Source organism: Ambystoma mexicanum, chromosome 1p (assembly GCF_040938575.1).
Source record: "Ambystoma mexicanum isolate Mex_15411 chromosome 1p, UKY_AmexF1_1, whole genome shotgun sequence".
Taxonomy (NCBI): Eukaryota; Metazoa; Chordata; class Amphibia; order Caudata; family Ambystomatidae; genus Ambystoma; species Ambystoma mexicanum.
In genome coordinates, this window is record NC_090921.1 from 926,210,936 (window position 1) to 926,230,251 (window position 19,316).

Genomic DNA, 19,316 nt, shown 5'->3' on the forward strand with positions numbered 1-19,316 from the left:
CTTGGGGATGTAGCCAACCCAAACACAATGGACCAAATAATCTAGGGTCCTATAGCCAGTAGAACCAATGAGACGTCATACTTTTAGTGATGTTTTACATGAGTAATGTTATAGGGAAGGGTGTAGATGGCCACCTGATAAGGATTATCCAATCCTCACACTCCGTTACCATATACAGATATAGCACCTATACTTAAGTTACCTTTTCCAACCAATAGAATTGCATGACAAGCTTTTGAGTTGTACACGTCAATGATGACGAATTTTGGGTATAACTGTTACTGTTTGAATGAAAATTGTTGGGAGTTGAAGCTAGATGGGCTATCGCATCACTGTTGGTTTCCATGTTTCCCAGTTTTTTGTACTTGTCATTAAATGCACTCCCCTTTGCCAAACCATTGAGTTCTCCTTATTGATTGGTGTGGAGTAAGAAATCCTACACCCCTTCCACCTCAAAGTGCAGCTATCTCGTCTCAAAGTATTCGAGAGAGGGCTCTGACTCTATGGGCCGGACAGGGGTCACTCGCACTCGAGTACAGAATTATTTCTCATCAAAATGAATAAAGGCCAATGAAGACTCCTGATGAACACAAATTATTCAGCAACACTTCCATGATAATGAAATCTATATTTACACCAGGAATTCAAGCTTGTAAGAGGCTGTGGCAGTGATTTCAATGGAAACAGCCAGTAAAATGGGTGCAGATAGGAGCAGCAAATTATGTCGGAATTACATTAATTGTAGTGGGGTCAGTAGAGATAAAGATAAATTGGGATAGCAAATTATGTAGTGCAGGTGAAGGCAGACAAATAAAAATAACACATTAAGTCCATGAGGGACAGTGAATTAGGCTTTTAATGTTGGCAGAAAAATTGATGCAAAGGCAGCATATTCAAAATGCAGATTCAATACGCACTGAGCACATATAAAGTGACTCTGAGGAAATACATGTGCTGCAGAAATTAATGGGATGTTTTTCCATTCAGAGAGGTTATTGTTTGTGCAGGAAGCAAAAATATACTGCCCCACCTTGCTTAACAAGGAACAAAAGAATATTACAATGGATAATGTAATCCCACCCATCTTGCCAACCCTTAATGCACTGGAAGACTATAATAACCCAGCCCCTTGCTCCATTGAGACACCATCTGACCAACCGGCTAAATTCCACTTTGCCAAAACTACTACACTTGAGGTAGAAAAAGTTATTATGTCACTAAAGCCCTCTAATTTTCAGGGTGACTTCTGCCCAGCACAGATAATAAAAGATGCTGCAAGAGATCTCACTCCTTTTATTTCCAAACTTGTCAATGCCTCATTTTCCTCAGGCTCCATTCCCACCAACTTAAAACAATCGTGGGTGCACCCATTGCTAAAGAAGCAAACACTAGACCCTTTAATTCCAACCAACTACCATCGCATCACAACGGTACCTTTCTTGCTTAAAATACTGGATAAAATTGCATACATTCAGATCCAAAAATACCTGGAACTTCACAATCTCCTGGGAGCAAGACAATCAGGCTTCCGCCCCTTGCATGGTACGGAAACTGTCCTTATCGATTTGAAATCCAAGATCGATGAATTTAGAGACAAAGGCAAATTGGTGCTACGCCTATTATTAGATCTCTCAGCCGCTTTCGATCTCGTGGACCACAAAGATCTTTGCAGACACTTGGACTCAGCAGCCCATTTCTCTAGAGAGGCCATCAAATGGATTGAATCATTCCTGAGCGATGGAACTATGAGGGTCTTCTCCCTGTCAGCAGCAGCGGACCCTATCCCAATCAGGTGCAGCGTCCCCCAGGGCTCCTGTGTCTCACCTACATTAAACAACATATTTACCAAGCCCCTATTTGATGATTTGGACCTTCTGGGTATCACCTACACTAACTATGCAGATGATATTCAGATTCTCCACCCACTTTCATGGGATTGTCAAGAGGATTTGGCGTTGGTGAATAGAGTGCATCTCATCATCCAGGCATGGATGGCTACCCACGGTCTTTGCCTGAATGATGACAAGACTGGGCTCCTTATCCTGGGCACCCACTCTAACCTGAATAAACTAGGCCAGGAGTACTCATCCTCCACTATTGACGGGAAATGTATCAAGGTAGCTAAGGATGTAAAGACCCTTGGCTTCTACCTTGACTCTACCCTCTCCTTTGACAAACTGGTAAATCCATGGCCTTGGTCACCGTTTACACTTGCAAGCTCATTAGGACAGGCAAACCCTTTCTGTCAAAAACCTTTTACTTTGGCACCAATAAATCAATCATTCAGAGGAGTCACATCCTCCAAAATAATGCCTTAAGAGCTGCAATGGGTGCCTCCAGAAAATCACATATTTCAGTGACCAGGCGCCAAAACAATTGGCTCTCGACTCAAGACAAAATTCTCCTAAAAACGGACTCCCTTACCCATAAAACACTCAACAATTCTGCCCCCAGTTATCTCACGGATAGATTCCATAGGAGAACCTGTAGCAGACGATTGAAACTCAGCAACAGGAAATGCCTCACCATCCCTGGATTTAGACTCACTAAAGAAGGTGGCAACAACTTCTCTGTGAAAGCTGCAAAACTTTGGAATTCCCTGCCACACCCACTTAGGGAAGTGCAACCACATTCAACTTTAAGAAGTAATTACATAAACTTGCTCAAATCTACCGACCTGTAGGACTGGCCACCCACCCCAAGATAGATTGCATGTAAGGTCAGTCAAATACCTGCTGTATATATCATTACTGCTAAACCTGTAATTATTTTGTATCCTTGCCAATGTGTTGAAACAAATGTTTTAAGCTTTGCATCTGTTGTAACCTGCTGCACCCTGATACCCTTGGGTCTGGTGCGCATTAAAAGTGAATAAATAAACAAACAAACATACATACAAGCTCTCGTTAGGTGATTGGATAGAGAGGGCAGAATTCTAGAAGTTGCTGAAAATGTTAGAAAGAGGGCAGGTTTAGTTTTGATTGACAGGCAGGAGAGATACATAGAGGTAGGATAAAGGGTGTGTGCTTCTTTGGCTGGTGGCTGTCGAGGGAGAGAGAGATCAGAGGGAAGCACTAAGCTGACCGAGCATTGTATTCTGCTGAGACTCTGAGGCTGACCTTCGTGGGCGTGAAAAAGCAGTGCAGAATTGGCAACACTTCATTACAGATAACCACAACATAGAGGGAGTTTTCCAGATAAAGCACAGAACCCTCATTAGTTTAATGTAATTAGTTGTAAAAATTTGAGGAGTGTGGACAAGTGACTGAGGTTCCCATTAGTTAGTTGAAGGGGTTATTTTTAACAAAATGCTTGATGTTTTCTTTTCTGTTACATATGCTCAAGAGCAGATGATAAAAGCTACTGTTACAAATATGTTCCATGTATTGTACTGTGATTCATATTTCTCCTCTTAGATAACCACGGCAGTGTCGATGCATTGGTAAGAATCAACAAATGTATTGTGGTGAAATGAATTATGTTTTGATTGCAAGCAGCATTATTTTAACACATACATAAAAGTGGTAAAAAGCAGAGTTGGTGTAATGATGTTCTTATGTCTCTGGTGATTATTCTCTAGAGGTGGGAAGGTAATTAGGAAGTGCCTTAGTGCATATGCCATAGTGGTAAAAATATTTACCGCTGGTAGTAGAGTGAGAACTGAAATAAGGTAACCAGAAGCCAAGTCAGAAAACCAGTGTGTTTGCGTGAATGTGTTCAGCTGTGCCTGCTGAGGCTCAACAGAACCGTTACAAATGGTAGGCTGATCTCGCATATAAGTCATCAGCATAACATATGGTAATTTTCTTGTTCCTACTAAATGTGTAAGGTTCAGTTATCTATGCTTACAGCCAACCCTCAAACAGAGCATAATTATAAATGGGGGAAGGTTTGTCTCATCATATAGGGCTGTGCTATGAATATGCTCACCTCTAATTTACCACAACACTAAGACATCAGGACTTCAAGCTGCAGTAGATGCCAAGTGGTTTCAAATCTCTAGGTGGGAATCACTGCAGATGGTTAATGCAATGATAAAAGGATTTGAAGGGTTGAGCACTATCAGGCCGATGACCCTCCAGAACAAGTATGTGTTGGATCTGATAACAGCAATGGAAGGAGGCATCTGTGCCAAGGTCGTACAATCTTGCTCTACATTTTTATACCATCTTATCATGTTGTAAATGGAACCCTGACAGAAACAATAATGATGTTAGCAACCTTGCATACAATAATGCAAGACAAAGCTGATGAGACGGCAGGAGATGATTGGTTCTCATCTCTGTTTTCATGGATTCCATCTTGGTTGGCAAATGCTTTCAAATTACTCAGAGCAATACTAATGTTAGTGTTGCTAGGATTCTGTCTCATAAATATCTTAGGACAATGGCAGAACATAGATAAGAAAGCTATTGTAATGAAGATAATTATTGATATTAACAGTGGCATTGGAGAAAAAACACAGAATGAAGAAGGCACTTGGGAAAACATTAAAAAGAGTTATCTTGCACCTCCAGGAACAAGGTTTTAGTATCCCCAAGATTCAAAGAGATATGTGGGATGATGGATATTCTGTTGACCAGTAGAGGATTGTAGATATATAACCTGGAGTGTGGATGAACACATAAAGAATGCAGGTAACCTGAGGGGTATGATGAAGATTTGGGTCCTAAAGGAAAGATAATATGATGATATGATAGAAGATGATGAAGCAGGGATTGCAGAAGAAGAGGAAAGAAGGGTATGGTTGAATATTCGACCAGAGGGGGGAATGTAGAGGAGCAGGTGGATGTCTCTTCTTTAGTCCCTGCCCCCTCACCACCATCCTATTAGAGAAGCAGATAAAGAGCCATGCACTGGTTTATGGGACATGTCCATACCGCACTCATTAAATGAAAGACAATATGCACACGCAATGAATCTGCAGAGAAAAAAAAGCAGATAGCGTAAGTTCCCCGCCCAGAACTTTCCCACTTGTAAACACTATAAAAAGTCTCGTCTCTCGAGACACAGCACAGCAAACGCTGTCAGTACAGTAAATCCGCAGGTAAGACAGCAGGTAAAGTCAACAAAGAGTACTAATATTTACTCTGGTTTATGGAGTCCAAAACACTGTTTTGGCGTGAGTTGAAGAACCATAACTTCCTCTTGCGCATAGGAGCCTTCGGGAACATGAAGAAAACAGCTTCAGAAGGCAGGCAAAGTCACCATAGGCACAGCGAGCACAGATGTGAAAACGGCACTTGCACGGCACTTCCGGATGCGCGCACAGATGCATGCACACCCGCGATTTTTTGCTAGGCGCTGGGTCGCAGGAAACAGGGGGCGTGGCACACATGCAATGAATCTCATTACTGCCATACAGTATTCATTGCTGCAGGCCTCCAGTCCAATGTCCAACAACATTTTCCTGGGTGTCATGCACCTCTGTTGGTTCCCTGTCCATGATGCATGGGCATGAAAAACATCTGAGTCTCACAATCCACATAGGTGGATGATTCAGATGACAAGTATGCATTTGGACGATGTACGAAGTATGCAGGGCATTGCTAGTGATGTGTGGGTGTTGCTGGTCTAAATGTCTTTCTCATGTGATATATGAATTGTTGCTGCTGTGTTCCCATTAATATGATCAAGGACTGTTGATAGTGAGGGGTGTGTGACCTTGCATACATTTCATATGTTTGTGTTTACTATGAGTGGCAAGATTGCTTTCTGGGGGGTGTGGTGTGCATTTTCATGATGGGACAAGCAACATGCTAAGGGTATCAAAGACAAATATTACTGTACGTAACACCCGATCTTGCAATGGACAACTCAGCACTCATCAGAGCAGCAACAAACTACCATACATGTTAGACACACCCGCAGGATATCAGGACCACAAAGGAAAAAGGCAGAAATAAGCAGAAGGAGAAAAATGGTTAACAACACCCTCACTCCATACATCATCAAAACCCAAGGGGACCTCAGGCAACGCCAACCTGAGACAGAAGAAGACATGAACCCAATATGAAACCATGCCAACCTACTTAATAATGAAACAGACCTGATAGAATACAACTCACATCATGAGGGTAAGGGGAATCACCAACAAGACCACCTAAAAAATACACTGCAATCTAATCAACACCAGATCAATGTCCAAACACAAAACAGAGATCTATGATCTACTCTGTGAAGGAGGAATTGACATATTATTTGTCACAGAAACCTGGCTAGCTGAAAATTAACTACAAAGTCATACTACACAGCTGTGTACCTGACAACTTCAGATGCATACACGCAAACAGAAAAGGAAAAAGAGGAGGAGGACTTGCAGTGGCTTAGAAAGAACACCTATGTATAAAAACTGCTGAGCTACTGAACATCCCAAACTATGAATCCCTTGTTCTTCACCTGACCTCAGACCCCCAAACACACCACACATGTATACTCATCTATAGACCACCGACCTATGATGCAACCTTCATAGACACCTTCGTAGAAGCAGTCACAAACTTGGCCATCAAACATGATCACTTGATCATTCTCAGGGACTTAAACATATGGTTCAAAGAAGAGAATGCAAACTCACATGAATCTCTTAACTAAGCAGCTTGCGATAAACAGACTACGACAGATGGTGAAAGGAGTCACACACATGGCAGGACACACTATGGATGTGATCTTTGCCAATATAAACCTAATCACAAAACCACAACCAATCCAAATATTATGGAACTACCACCTCATTATACCCTTTGTGACCCAAATACCATCAAAAGCACCCAAAAAGCTCCAAAAGAACACCCCAATTTGGAAAAGAAACCACAATCCTGTCAAAAGCAGTAACCTAGAAGAACAACTACAATACTCAAAGCCATCAATTGCAACCAGAAAAAAACCCTCATCCCATCAAGAAAGAAAACAGTGGCAAGATGGTTCACGCCGCACCACAAACCAATGAAAAGAAAACGGAACCTAGAACAAGAATGAAAAAAACTATGACCAAACCAAAAGAATAAAACATCAAAAACAAATCTGATCATACAAAATGGATATTCACAAAGCAAAAAACAAATACGACGACTGGATGACAAAAGCCATCAACACTCAGAAAGACAATTCAACATCGTATACGAGATGAGAAATCCCCCCGGATGCAATAACACACTGATTCCTTCTCAAACATCATGCAATGAACTTGCAGATCATTATAAGAATAAAATCACTGATATACATCAGATCATATAAAGTAGACCGATTAATCCAAACCGTGCACCATTTCCTACCAACCTGGGACCACAGAACAGGCTAAGCAGCTTTGTCCAAACGTCAAGAGAAAAACTCCACAGCTTCGTGAAAAAAGACAATAAGGCCGGCTCCCCAATGGACCCCTGTCCACCAGGCATCTACAAATCAAGCTTTCCACAGTGTACACCATCAGAATGCTACTTAAACCTCTTCAACCCATCAGTTTCAACAGGGAGAGTACCCCAAGCGATCAAATCTGCATACATCAAACCACTCTCATGGATACAACAGACGATGTGGAAGACCTCTCAAACTACAGACCACTCTCAACCAGTCCTTACCCGGCAAAACTATTAGAGACCTATGTCTCTGAACAAATACTGGAATACGTAAAAAATAACCAACTATAGGACCAGGCAAAAGTAGATTTCAGACCCATGAGAGCAACACAAACAGCACTACTCTCTATATGGAACAACCGAAAGACCAACGCAGACTCCTACATGAACTCGGCACAGATACTATTCTCTGCAGCATTTGACACAGTCAACCATAACATCCTCGTAAAAAGACTGGAAGAAATAGGGATCGTAAATAGAGTGCTACTCTGGGTTAAATCTTACCTATCTGAAAGAACAGAAACAGTATGGATAAAACCACAAGGCTCCTCTTTATCCACGCTACTTTTCAACATCTATATGATGCCACTAATAAACCTTATCAAAAGACACAGCTTACCATGCTACAACTATGAAGATGATACCCATATCATCTACAAAATTGGCGATAATCTAGAGGAGAACACAGCGCTAATAGACTGTCTCAAAGAACTCTACAAATCGATGAACACAATTGACCTCAAAATCAACCTGGACAAGACGGAAATCATGATTACACCCGATAATCAAAGAAACAACCAGGCCCACTGAACTGGGAATGCCACAAACACCATCCAAAGCTGTCAAAAAATTGTGGAATCATAATGGAAAACGAGATAACTGAAGAACAGCAAGTCAATGCAATAATCAAGAAATGCTTCTTCCATCTACACACAATCAAAAAGATTTTACCAGTCCTTTCCTTCACGCACAAAACGCTGCCCATCATCTCCCTCATCATGTCCAAGATAGACTATGCCAAAAACATATACCTCAGAATGCCGTACTACTTATGGAGGAAACTGCAACAAATACAGCATGCAGCTGCGAGACTTCTCCTCAAACTCTCAAGAATGGACCACATGACACCAGAACTAATGACGTTACATTGGTCCCTAGTCAAAAAACGAATCACCATCAAAACAATGTGCATTGCACACAGAACAATCTATGGCCAAGAAACAGAATTCATACAAAAGAAAATAACCATCTACAAGCCAACTAGAACACTTAGATCCAATGATGACATCTGCTTAGAACCGAAACCATACACAAGGAAAACACTTGGTTGATCAGCATTCTCTTGCATAGCCGTAAAACTTTGGAACTCTCTCCCCAGAGAAATACGCACTATGAAGGACAATCTAAAATTCAGAAAATGTCTAAAAACCTGCCTTGTCAGCTCTGAACATAATTGAATGAATGAAATGATTGAACAACATCCACTCACCATGAAACAAACACACAACAGAAAAGGATAGAGGATTAATCCGGACCAGAGTGGAGGGCAGGGGAGAAGGAAGGCGTCTGACTCGGAAGGGCAGTTTTAGACCTGAAGTGTACTCATCCTGATACTCATCCTGATAGAGGGTCAAAGGTGGAAACAAGACCACTGAGGGTGTGAAAGCCATCACACATAAAGGAATAGGGTTGGATGCAGAAACCAGGCAGCCCACGTACTGACCATGGGGCACAGGGAGTACGCTACACCTGGGGGATCTTGAGGGGGTGGTAATTGCTGCACTCTAGAATGATCGACAGGGGAAGGGATATGGATCGCATTTAGTCAGAAGAGCGGGTGTAAGAAATGTACTGACACTAACAAACCGTACTAAAATCTCACCATTCGGCATACACCTCTCAAACTCTGAACTAAAAACAATCCTACCTCTAGAGCACCACAAACCACATGTAATTCAGAACACCTCAACAAACCAAACCACACATAATCTCACCCAACACTACATGGCAGCCAACAACTTAAAATCACACCTACGCTCAGTGAACAGTGTTTCCGCCTTAATCCTACTAACCATTCCCCTGCCCTCCCTGCCCCAAGAGACTACGCAGGTGGCAACAGTGCACAGTATTAGAATGTTTAACATAACATAACATGCAAAGGATAGCGGGTGGGTGGGCAGGCAGCTGTTGATTTTCCCCATTGGGGAAACATGTACATTGCAGTGGTGAGTGGTGGGGAGCAGGTCCAGCTGCAATGGTGCAGAGGGACCCAGCTTCAAGATGGCAGTCAGATGAGAACTTTATTTGCACTTGTTGCATGGGAATCAGGGGAATGCATGTGATGGACTCATCATGCCACGGGCTAGTTTTGCAATATCAGGCATTTTGAGCATAAGTCATGGACACGTTTCTTCCAACTTGACATGAGTGTGGATGTGGTTTGTGCACTTTATGTCAATGATATCAATGTGGTTGCAGTGTACTTTTAATGTCATGGGGCACACACTGTTTGACAATTGAAGAGGTGCATTCTCACAGTGCTGTTATGGGCAAGCTGCATTGAATGGCATCAAGGATGTGGATTTACTGGGGGTGTTCCAAATTGGGTTGTTGTTCAAGTGAAGTAGGGTTTGTAATACCTTGTTGTGTGTGTCCTGTGCCCTTTGCAATGCTAAGGGAATGGGTGGGATGTCCCCCACACCATCGAGGGATAGAGTTTGCTGCATCTCCATCTACCAGAAGAATACTTCGAAACACCACTAAGATGGCCACCACTTTTTTGCCCTTTTCAGGCTGCCGACATTGCCTGGAGTGGCACACAGAAAGATCCTGCAGTCTGATTGGCTTTTGCCCCCAGCAAGCATGGCCCAGCATTAAAGGACTTTGTTTAAAGCCCCCTGTCTTTTCCCTGCCATTGCCCAGGTATTGCCACCACTTTTCCAATGTGAGATCGGCCACCCTGCACTGCCTGCCTGTGTGCACCATGTTGCACCCCTGTCAACTTCTCAGGTCAGAGGTTCGCATCCCTTACATACTCTGTCCATCACACTCCAATACAGTTGTCGTTCTGTCCACACTTGCCTCTTGCGACAGCTTTCACTCTATAGCCCCTATGCTCTCTCCTGAGAGAAACTCACACTTTGCCAGCCTTGGTACGTGTTTCTTCAGCTGGCTGCTATGTTGCTTCCATCGCCGCCCTCGCCTGGAACATTACCGGAACCTTCAAAGTCTAGAACAATGCCCACTTTGTTCTACAAACATTGGCCTCTGTGCCTACATCTAACTTACAACGCTCTTCTAGAGTATGCTCAGTATGCTATGGTCGTTCTCATGTGGGTTGTTAGGAATGCCGCATACGTCCTCTCAACTCTGATGCATTCACATTGCTGTAACCGATGGATCCTGGTCCACCGGACATTCCTTTCTACACTGGGTTAACTAGTGTGCAGCAATCATTCAGATAAACTTTGCATCCCTATCAAGATCTTTGTTCCCTACCAATGCTGAAATGAACACTTTGTAATGCTAACCGTATTATCGTTGCTACGACCTGCATGCCTGCCGTAGCAATAGCATGCCATATTTGCCTTTGCACTGATTGCACCCTACCCTTTCAGACATAAATGGAGTAACATTTTAGAAGGAATTGCATGTATACTGTGTTATACTGTCCTTAAATCATGGCATACTGTTGTTGTCTTCATGTAATCTCTACCGTCATTCTGATGGTTTGACCGTTATAGCCTATCTTTATGAGAAGATCCTTGCCGCTCTGCCTTTCTCTTACCTTCTCCTTGTTCGCATGCATGCCTGATGTGGCCTTGTACTCTTAGATTGTGCCTTCCAAAGTATGTACTCTTCCGGCACCATTGTTATGTCTCATATGCATACCTCTCCTAACTTCCCACAATAAGAGGGAAGCTTTCCCAAGTATGTATCAATTGTGCCTATTATGTCTCTCATATGTACTCCTGATGTAGTTCCTTGCATCAAGGGGAGAGCTCTCCCAAGTATGTATCCATTGCGCCTATTATGTCCTTCATATGTACTCCTGATGTAGTTCCCTGCAACAACAGGCAAGCTCTCCCAAGTATGTATCCATTTTGCCTATTATGTCCTTCATATGTACTCCTGATGTAGTTCCCTGCAACAACAGGCAAGCTCTCCCAAGTATATATTCAATGCACCTATTATGTTCCTCATATGTACTCCTGATGTAGTTCCCCGCAACAAGAGGTGAGCTTTGCCAAGTATGTATCCAATGTACCGATTATGCCCCTCATATGTACTCCTGATGTAGTTCCCCGTAAAAATAGGTGAGCTTTCCCAAGTATGTATTTTTTACACCGTCCAGGTCTAATGTATGCCTGGTTGTAACTTGTTTGCTTCCAGCACTTACTGTAACCATATTCTTAGGTTAAAGCACCTAGATACCTCTGGGCTTTGTGCGCTATATAAATGACAAAATAACTAAATAAAATAAATACATGAAAAAGTGTAGGGATATGACAAATGATTCTCAGTGGCCCACAGTGCCAATCCGAGCCAGGTCCATGCATTCACTGCTGCCACAGAGAATGCATGCCCAGCTATGAGAGAACGTGTCACACGTGGAACCTGAATGGTAAAGCATGACTCAGAGCAGAGCGCTCTAGATGGAAAATATGGGCACATTTTAGACATTCACCTATACCAGCATGCTGCCTGCTGCCTCATTGTGCATGTCCCTGCCTGCCCCGGCCAGATGACCTCAGGTAAGTGTATATGTATTTATATTTATGTAAGTATGTATGTATGTATATGAATATATTTTAATGTATGCATGTATTTTAATGTATGTATTTGAAATAATGTAGGTATTTGAAATGTATGTATGCATATGTTTTCATTTATGTGTGTGTTTGAATGTGTGTTATGGACTTCTGCCCTCCAGGAGTACAATGGTGAGTAGAGGCTGAAACACCCACCCAGCCCTCACACTTCTACAAACCAAGATCCAACACAATCATAAAGTCAAAATAGACACAGGCAAGAGATATAAAGCCTTTGTCTTTTGTGGTAATGTGGGCCGAGGGGGTCGTGTGAATGTGGTTCAGTAGTAAGGTGCTCTTGTGTGGAAGAGAAGACAGCAGTTGAGGGGCCCATGCTTGGAAATCACAAAATTGCTTACGAAAGCATTGAAGAATAAACGAGATCCACCCATTAACATTCCAGGGCTATGAAGATATAGCATCGGGAGAATAGCGAGATGGTGTATTTAAATCGTTCACCATTAGTGAAGTTGGGAGCGTGATCAACATTTAAAGTTGAAGGTGGTCTATAAGAGAGGTCACAGACTCACCGGGACTAGAGAAAGAGTAGGGTGCACTGAACAGTGAAGCATAACACACAACTATGTTTATCAGCCCCTAATGTATGTCCTTCGGAATAGAGCTTGAAGGACAGAAACTTTGACAAGTTGGGCAATTGAATGGTAGAGGATTTGCACATTGTGTGCATTGTGCTCAAAATACCTGAGAATAAGTGCAAAGTGACACTTTTTCTGGTTTTACATTTGTGTGTAATTTAGAGATGACATATTTTTGTATGTTTTTATTAATGGTATATTTATTATACATTGTTGATGTTTGAGTGCATAATTGTTTCATAAAATCCATTTTATGATGATGAAATAGTATTATCATGTACAATAATAACTAACTAGAGAAAAAACCACACAAAACCCAACACTGAGGAAACAACACAGAATAAGCAAATATATTAGATGCAGCACTCTGTGTAATGAAACAGGGGTGAAATGTAAGCAAAAACAGCAATGCTCTTGAGAATAGATATGTACTTGTGAGCTTAAATGGTTCAAAGTGACCTAACCAGTCTTTAAGGCCAGAAAATTCACTAAGGGGGTAGTTAACAATCAATAGTACATTCTTTGAAGTTCTTGGTGGTTTGGAAGCACCAAACCAGACTTCTGGCGCTGTGCGATCATCGAGAGAGGGCAAACGGCAACAACAAAGAGTAAATGATGGTTTAATTGTGATGAAAAGTCCTTTAAACACATTCCAAGCAGTTCAATGGCAAAATAATACTAGGCGTGTGGCTGTCTTGGCTCTCAGGGTGCTGTGAGTCCCAATCCAGTGGCTCGAGGACAATATGATCCCTTTTCTCATTCTCCCGAATACGGGGGAGGCTGGCACACAACTGCAGGGGTCCTCCGACAAGGTGAGGTCCTGGATTTGGCTGGCAGAGAGCAAGTCCTATTCCAGCACTGCAAAGCCCCAATAGCCCCAATGGCTACTGGGAATGGTTAGGGGACATAGCGGGCGCTTCCTTGGAACACCTGCGTCCACCTCACAATGGGAGGAATTTAGAGAGGGGTTCTCTCTCAGCATGGTCCAATGAAATCTTCAGGATGGATCAAGGTGATTCCAGGTGGTTCAAAGACGTGGGTGGAAGACCCCTCATTTTATAGGGAAAAGTCCCCATGTGGTTGGACTAATCAAGATGGCAGGAGCCTCCAAAACTGTGCAGACCCCTCTCTGGCTCACCCTAACTCCACACCCTTCCGTTACAATAGGATCAAAGGCCTCTAGAAATGCAACTCCCTCGTGTGAGGACTGTCTATCTGTGAATGGGTGTTACTCTTGGCTTCTGCTCCCAGGTCTGCGTCCTGTGACGCAGACCTGGGAGACCTGGTCCTAAACCAGTCCTCCTCCAACATCCCACGATATACCCTTGTGGCCCCGGGGTGGGGCAAATATGTTCCTCTTCAGTAACCCCCCATGGCTCCTTGAACAGAAGCATGTGCCCACTATCGACACAGGGCACCACCGATGGGTACCTTGTACTTCCTACTGAGTACTATGATGGGCCCTTTTTGGGTGCCAAGCAGAGTGAGTCCCCACACTGGATGGCCTCCTGGCCCTTTGTTCTTACACACTCATTCAACTTTTAGCAATCAAGCGCAACACAGGCGCAGATACAGCCCCCCACAGGGGCGTTATTTTTCTTTTTTTCTTATTCACCATTTTTCTAATCATCAACTGTACGACTCAGGACAGTATTCTTCCTGTTACCAACACCACCTGTTGTTTTACATATATGCTCCCAACCACTCTGTAGGTTTTTGCACGTCAACATCACCAAAACTTGTTTTGCCGGCATTCAAGCTTCAAAAAGGTTAATCTGTACCCAGCCTTACCGGTTGCTGCTCTGAAGAAGCCGGGCCTGTTCATCGGTGCTGTGCCCTGCTGGCACACTTCCCCCTCATTCCCCCGGGGAGACGTTGCCTTGACTTCAAGCACTCCGGCACCGCCTACCTGTGACATGAACCAATCAGGTAGCGTGATGCTTTTCCGGCCCCTACATGTGCCGCCGTAACTATAGCTACCTTCAGTGTTCTTCAGCATTCCGCAACATCCTGACGTGCTGCAGCACTCGGTGTTCTGCAGCTCCTGCTCCCGGGAATACTCAGCAGAGAGTTTCACTAACCTCTCTCAACACCAGGTACGGGTCCCCTTTGCTGCACACAAACGCATATCCTGTACAATTTCTCTTTCTTCCTACCTTGGGCTCATTGCCCTCGTAGATATATCTTAATACCAAACGGAGGGAGGCATGTCTTGACAGGTGACATTTTCTCTCTCTGGTCCAGATACACCACGCCAGAATATGTAAGGACTTTGTGCATTTTGTAATGAACAATGACACTACAGGTCTGGCACCCTTGCCCGCACAGCATAAGATTCATCTCTTCAAGGGGCACGTCAGCCAAACGACAACCAGACGACACACAGCTGGCATCTAATTCTTTTCATTGATACAGGTACCATTTCAACACCTTCATATATAAAAACATTGCGTACCATGATGTCTCTGCTCCACACGAACAACGGATGACGCGGTGCACTCGCACCACCATATATCTAACCCCTTATACTTGACTAAAGCACCATATCATTCTCTGCTTGATTTCAGGTGCACTGTACCTGACCGCTTCTTATTTTGGATGCCAGACACCTTTTGGCTTCTCCTACCTCCAGTACTATCAGACCTTTACCACAATCAGAGGCACAGGTTGTGTGCTCTGTCCCCGACATCTATAGGTGAGTCCATCATTCCCTCCGCTGCTATGCAGTCCAGCCCTTTTTTTGTCACTACTCCCATAGGGGTGCCCTCCCGGTCTTTGTAAACCTGGGATCCATGTGGAGTTCTAGAAGGGGACCCATAACTATGATTTTGTGTCCCCCAGAGGTATTAACTGCACATAGTTAGAATACCGCCGGCACTGGGACTACATACGTAGTTTGAAGCTGTCTGTAAACATGTCAACTTAGATATATTTATTTAACTAATGAATCATACATTCTATACATGTTGAACCCCGCATCCCGTAATAGTGGCTAATTGTAAAACTCCCCTGTCCCCCCAGCTCCTTCTTGAACATCTTCTCACTATTCTCTTTTCTTTTCCTTTTTTCTTGAACCACAGGGTCCTGTTACCCACTGCCCTGACGAAGGCGGATCATCTTTTTCTTCTTTTCTGAATAAATTGACTTTACCTTTTCAAACCGCCGAAACGCACTGCTACAAGAGGGGATTGAAGGTCCATCATAGACCACATCATTAACCTGGACCGCGAACTATTAAGAGTCCACCAACTGAAGGATCCCCCTCTGGGTTCCCTCTAAACTCCCACTTCTGCTTTGGCAGACCCAATCCCAGATAAGAATCACTTCTAATTCTGGGACATTCCTAGAATGTGAAATAAGGATCCACTTCCTTCACTTATCCCCAATCAGGGGCTCTTTTTGAATCAGTAACAACGCCTGGATTCAAAGATAGCCTTTCCTCTATTTAATAGACAAACGGACTAAGCGTGTAGTTTTCACATGCAATCCCCCATGTCCGTCCTGTGTCATGTACTGGTTAATTTCAACCGGTTTCTTTTGATTCACTGTGTTTTACGTAATTGCTTTTGGATTCATGTTTTCCTTAGTTAATGGTTCTTGCATTGATTCTCGATTTGTGTTAACTATATGTACCTTTTGTTCATGTTCAAGAATATGTATTTGTTGAAGTAAATATTATTTGAATGTGTCCCCATGAGCTAGGTCTCACTGTTGTTTTGCTTTATTCCTGTTTGTGATTGTTACATTGAAGATTTTTATATGATTTTGTTTTCAATAGTAATATGTTTATTTTTTACACACTTGGGACTTACGAGGTGTCTTTTGTTCTTTATGATCGAATGTAGCAATGTAATTTTGTTGTCAAACATGGTTGGACTAGGTAACTATGTTAAAATAATTCACCCAAAAGAGCCTCTCCTTGACGTAACAGCATCTTTTTGTTTGTATTTGTGCTGCAGACTTTTACGTCTACCTAGGGGCAGACCGTCGCCACTATAGAATGGCTTCTCCATTGCAGACTGTGTCCTGTGGAGGGGCAGAGCTGGGAGAAATGGTGTTACCTACCCTCACAAATGAACAAAGAACAGCAATGCTACAATGTTTGTCCTTCCAGTGGACAGGGGTGGGCCTTGTCTGTGAGGCATACACATAACCCTTAAACAGCTGACTGGGCCCACAGGGCTGACACATGCAAAATCATGTGACCATTACTGGCATTGATAGGTTTGGCCCATCTATGCCAATAATGGTCACATTAAATCATATGTGTGTGATCACAAAGGACAGGGGGGTGTCAACTCACCTGAGTCCTTGCCCATCATGAAGGAGCCACTCCAGCTCAGCAGCCGACTCTCAGCTGTCTGTTACAGCTGAGGGAGAATTCCTGGGCTGACTTGAACTGTCAGCACTTGGAAGTTTGAAGAGGAGAAAAGTACCTCCAAAGGTACTGTGAAGCAATGACTGCTGCCCTGCCCTGTCGGAGTAAAAGGATAATTCGTGGATAAAGCACCTACTCAGCACCCCAGTTCTGCAAAACAACAGTGGTGTCAATTATAAAGGTGAAAGAGGCAATGGTAAGAGAAATACTGCTTTCACCTTTTTTGGTAATGTGGCCCTGTGGAGGCTATACAGAAGGGTGTGAACGTGAAACCGTAGCAGCACAAACATCAATAGTACAATAATCCAAAATAAAGAAATGTCTAAACAGGTTTCTATAAAATAATATACATGTATACAAATTAATTAAACACATTAATGTACAAATAACTGTTAAACACAGTATCAAATCCACCTCTATAAAGGAAGACAGAGAAAAGCAGAATGTAAATATGCAAGCATTCTGGTTAGCGGGAGGAGATAAATACCACAATCTTCAAAAGGCATGCTTGCTGGTGAAAAAGGTGAAAAGGAGTGTTTAGGCAGTCTCTAGGGCAGTGGTATTCAAAGTTGTTTATGCTGAGCCCCGACCTTTAGTAAATATTTCGCTGCAGAGGCCCCCTTGGGTAAAAATAAATGTTGCTCGGACCCTGAGAGACCATATCTTCTAATAAAAACATGTACAGCCCTTACATTTGGAAGAGACTAACACCCCACATGGGCATTGGAGCCCACCCCACACTGTTCTAGGGTCACAGAAAATGCACATGGGGGTCTGAGGCCTTCCAACAGTACCTAAAACCATTCTTGGCAGGTCTATGACAAAACCAGGCATCTCACCATTGCACAAGCAGTTCAAATCAGGTTCAGATGCAGAAGGTCACAGTGATGCAGATGTGGAACAGACGTTGAGTGGGGTTGAAGTGATGCTCATTGAAGTTCGATGAGGAGTTCTTATGAAGCAAGTCGATATGGCCACCAGGGTAGGTTTAATGTTTGACCAGACTGAAGACAAAAATACAAAGATGCTGTTGGCTCGAGGCACTTGATCGAAATGCAGGGATTTTAATTCTTCAGCAGAGGAAAGCATTTGGTTTGAACTGAGGCAACTAAGTGCTCAGATGGGGCGGTGCAACAGCGAACTGGATGAAGGACCAGCAACAGTGGTTTGAGGAGTATGAACAAGTGCAAAGGCAGTACCACAGGTTACATTGGCTTGAATGCATTTGAATGTAGTCAACAGGCAGGAGACTATTCGCTTGGCTTATTTAGCTAGCTTGAGTATCATTCCAGGGGCTCAGGAAAAATAAGAGTCCTTGTTCACTTTCTCCCAGTGCAGGGGAGGCTAGCAAACGCTGATAGGAGTCCTTCACATCGAGTGGGGACCTGGGCTGGTGTGGTTGGCAGAGAGGCAAGTTTTACTCCAACAACAGATCCTCCCCCCACCTACCCCCAAATGTGCCCTGGGCATGGTTTGCAAGCAAAAATTACCTCTTCCTTGGAATATTTAATTTCTACCTCAATGGCAAATGGCTTTGAAAAGGACAACTCTCCCAAAATAGGTCATAATGAATTATTCTTGCTGTGCAGGAATGAAACAAAAGATATGTGGCAAACCCTCCTCTTTTATAAGCAAAATCCCACAGGGGATTGGACAAAAGCTTTTGTGATAAGTGGCCTTTGCTCTATTGCATCATACACAAAGTGTGGGAGACAGGGAGGGGAGAATAGTCCAGCAGAAATGAAAATGGTGGAACCTTCCCTAAGTCATCTGAGTGCCATCTGACTGCACACACTCTACCCCCACACCTTGCCCACATAATCTAAGTTCCTTTGGTATAAAACGCCCTGGTGTGAGCTTAGTATTTTTGTTACGGGTTTTCTCTTTTGTGAGAGGTAATACCCGACCTAACAACGAGTCATAAGAGAGGCATACTAGTTTTGTCTGTTGGCCTGTTTGCTGGCAGAGACAGACTGACTAGAACACACACAACCTTCCCACAGATGACCTGGGCCTACAGTGTTGACATTTGCATGATTCAAAGCAGATGTCACTTTAATAATTATGTGAACTACCAGTTACCATACAACCATAATGCAGTGATGGTTTATGTTTAAAGGTTAAACTGCCACTCAGATGATAATTCATCACAATTAAGTGGTTTTGGAAAAGAGGT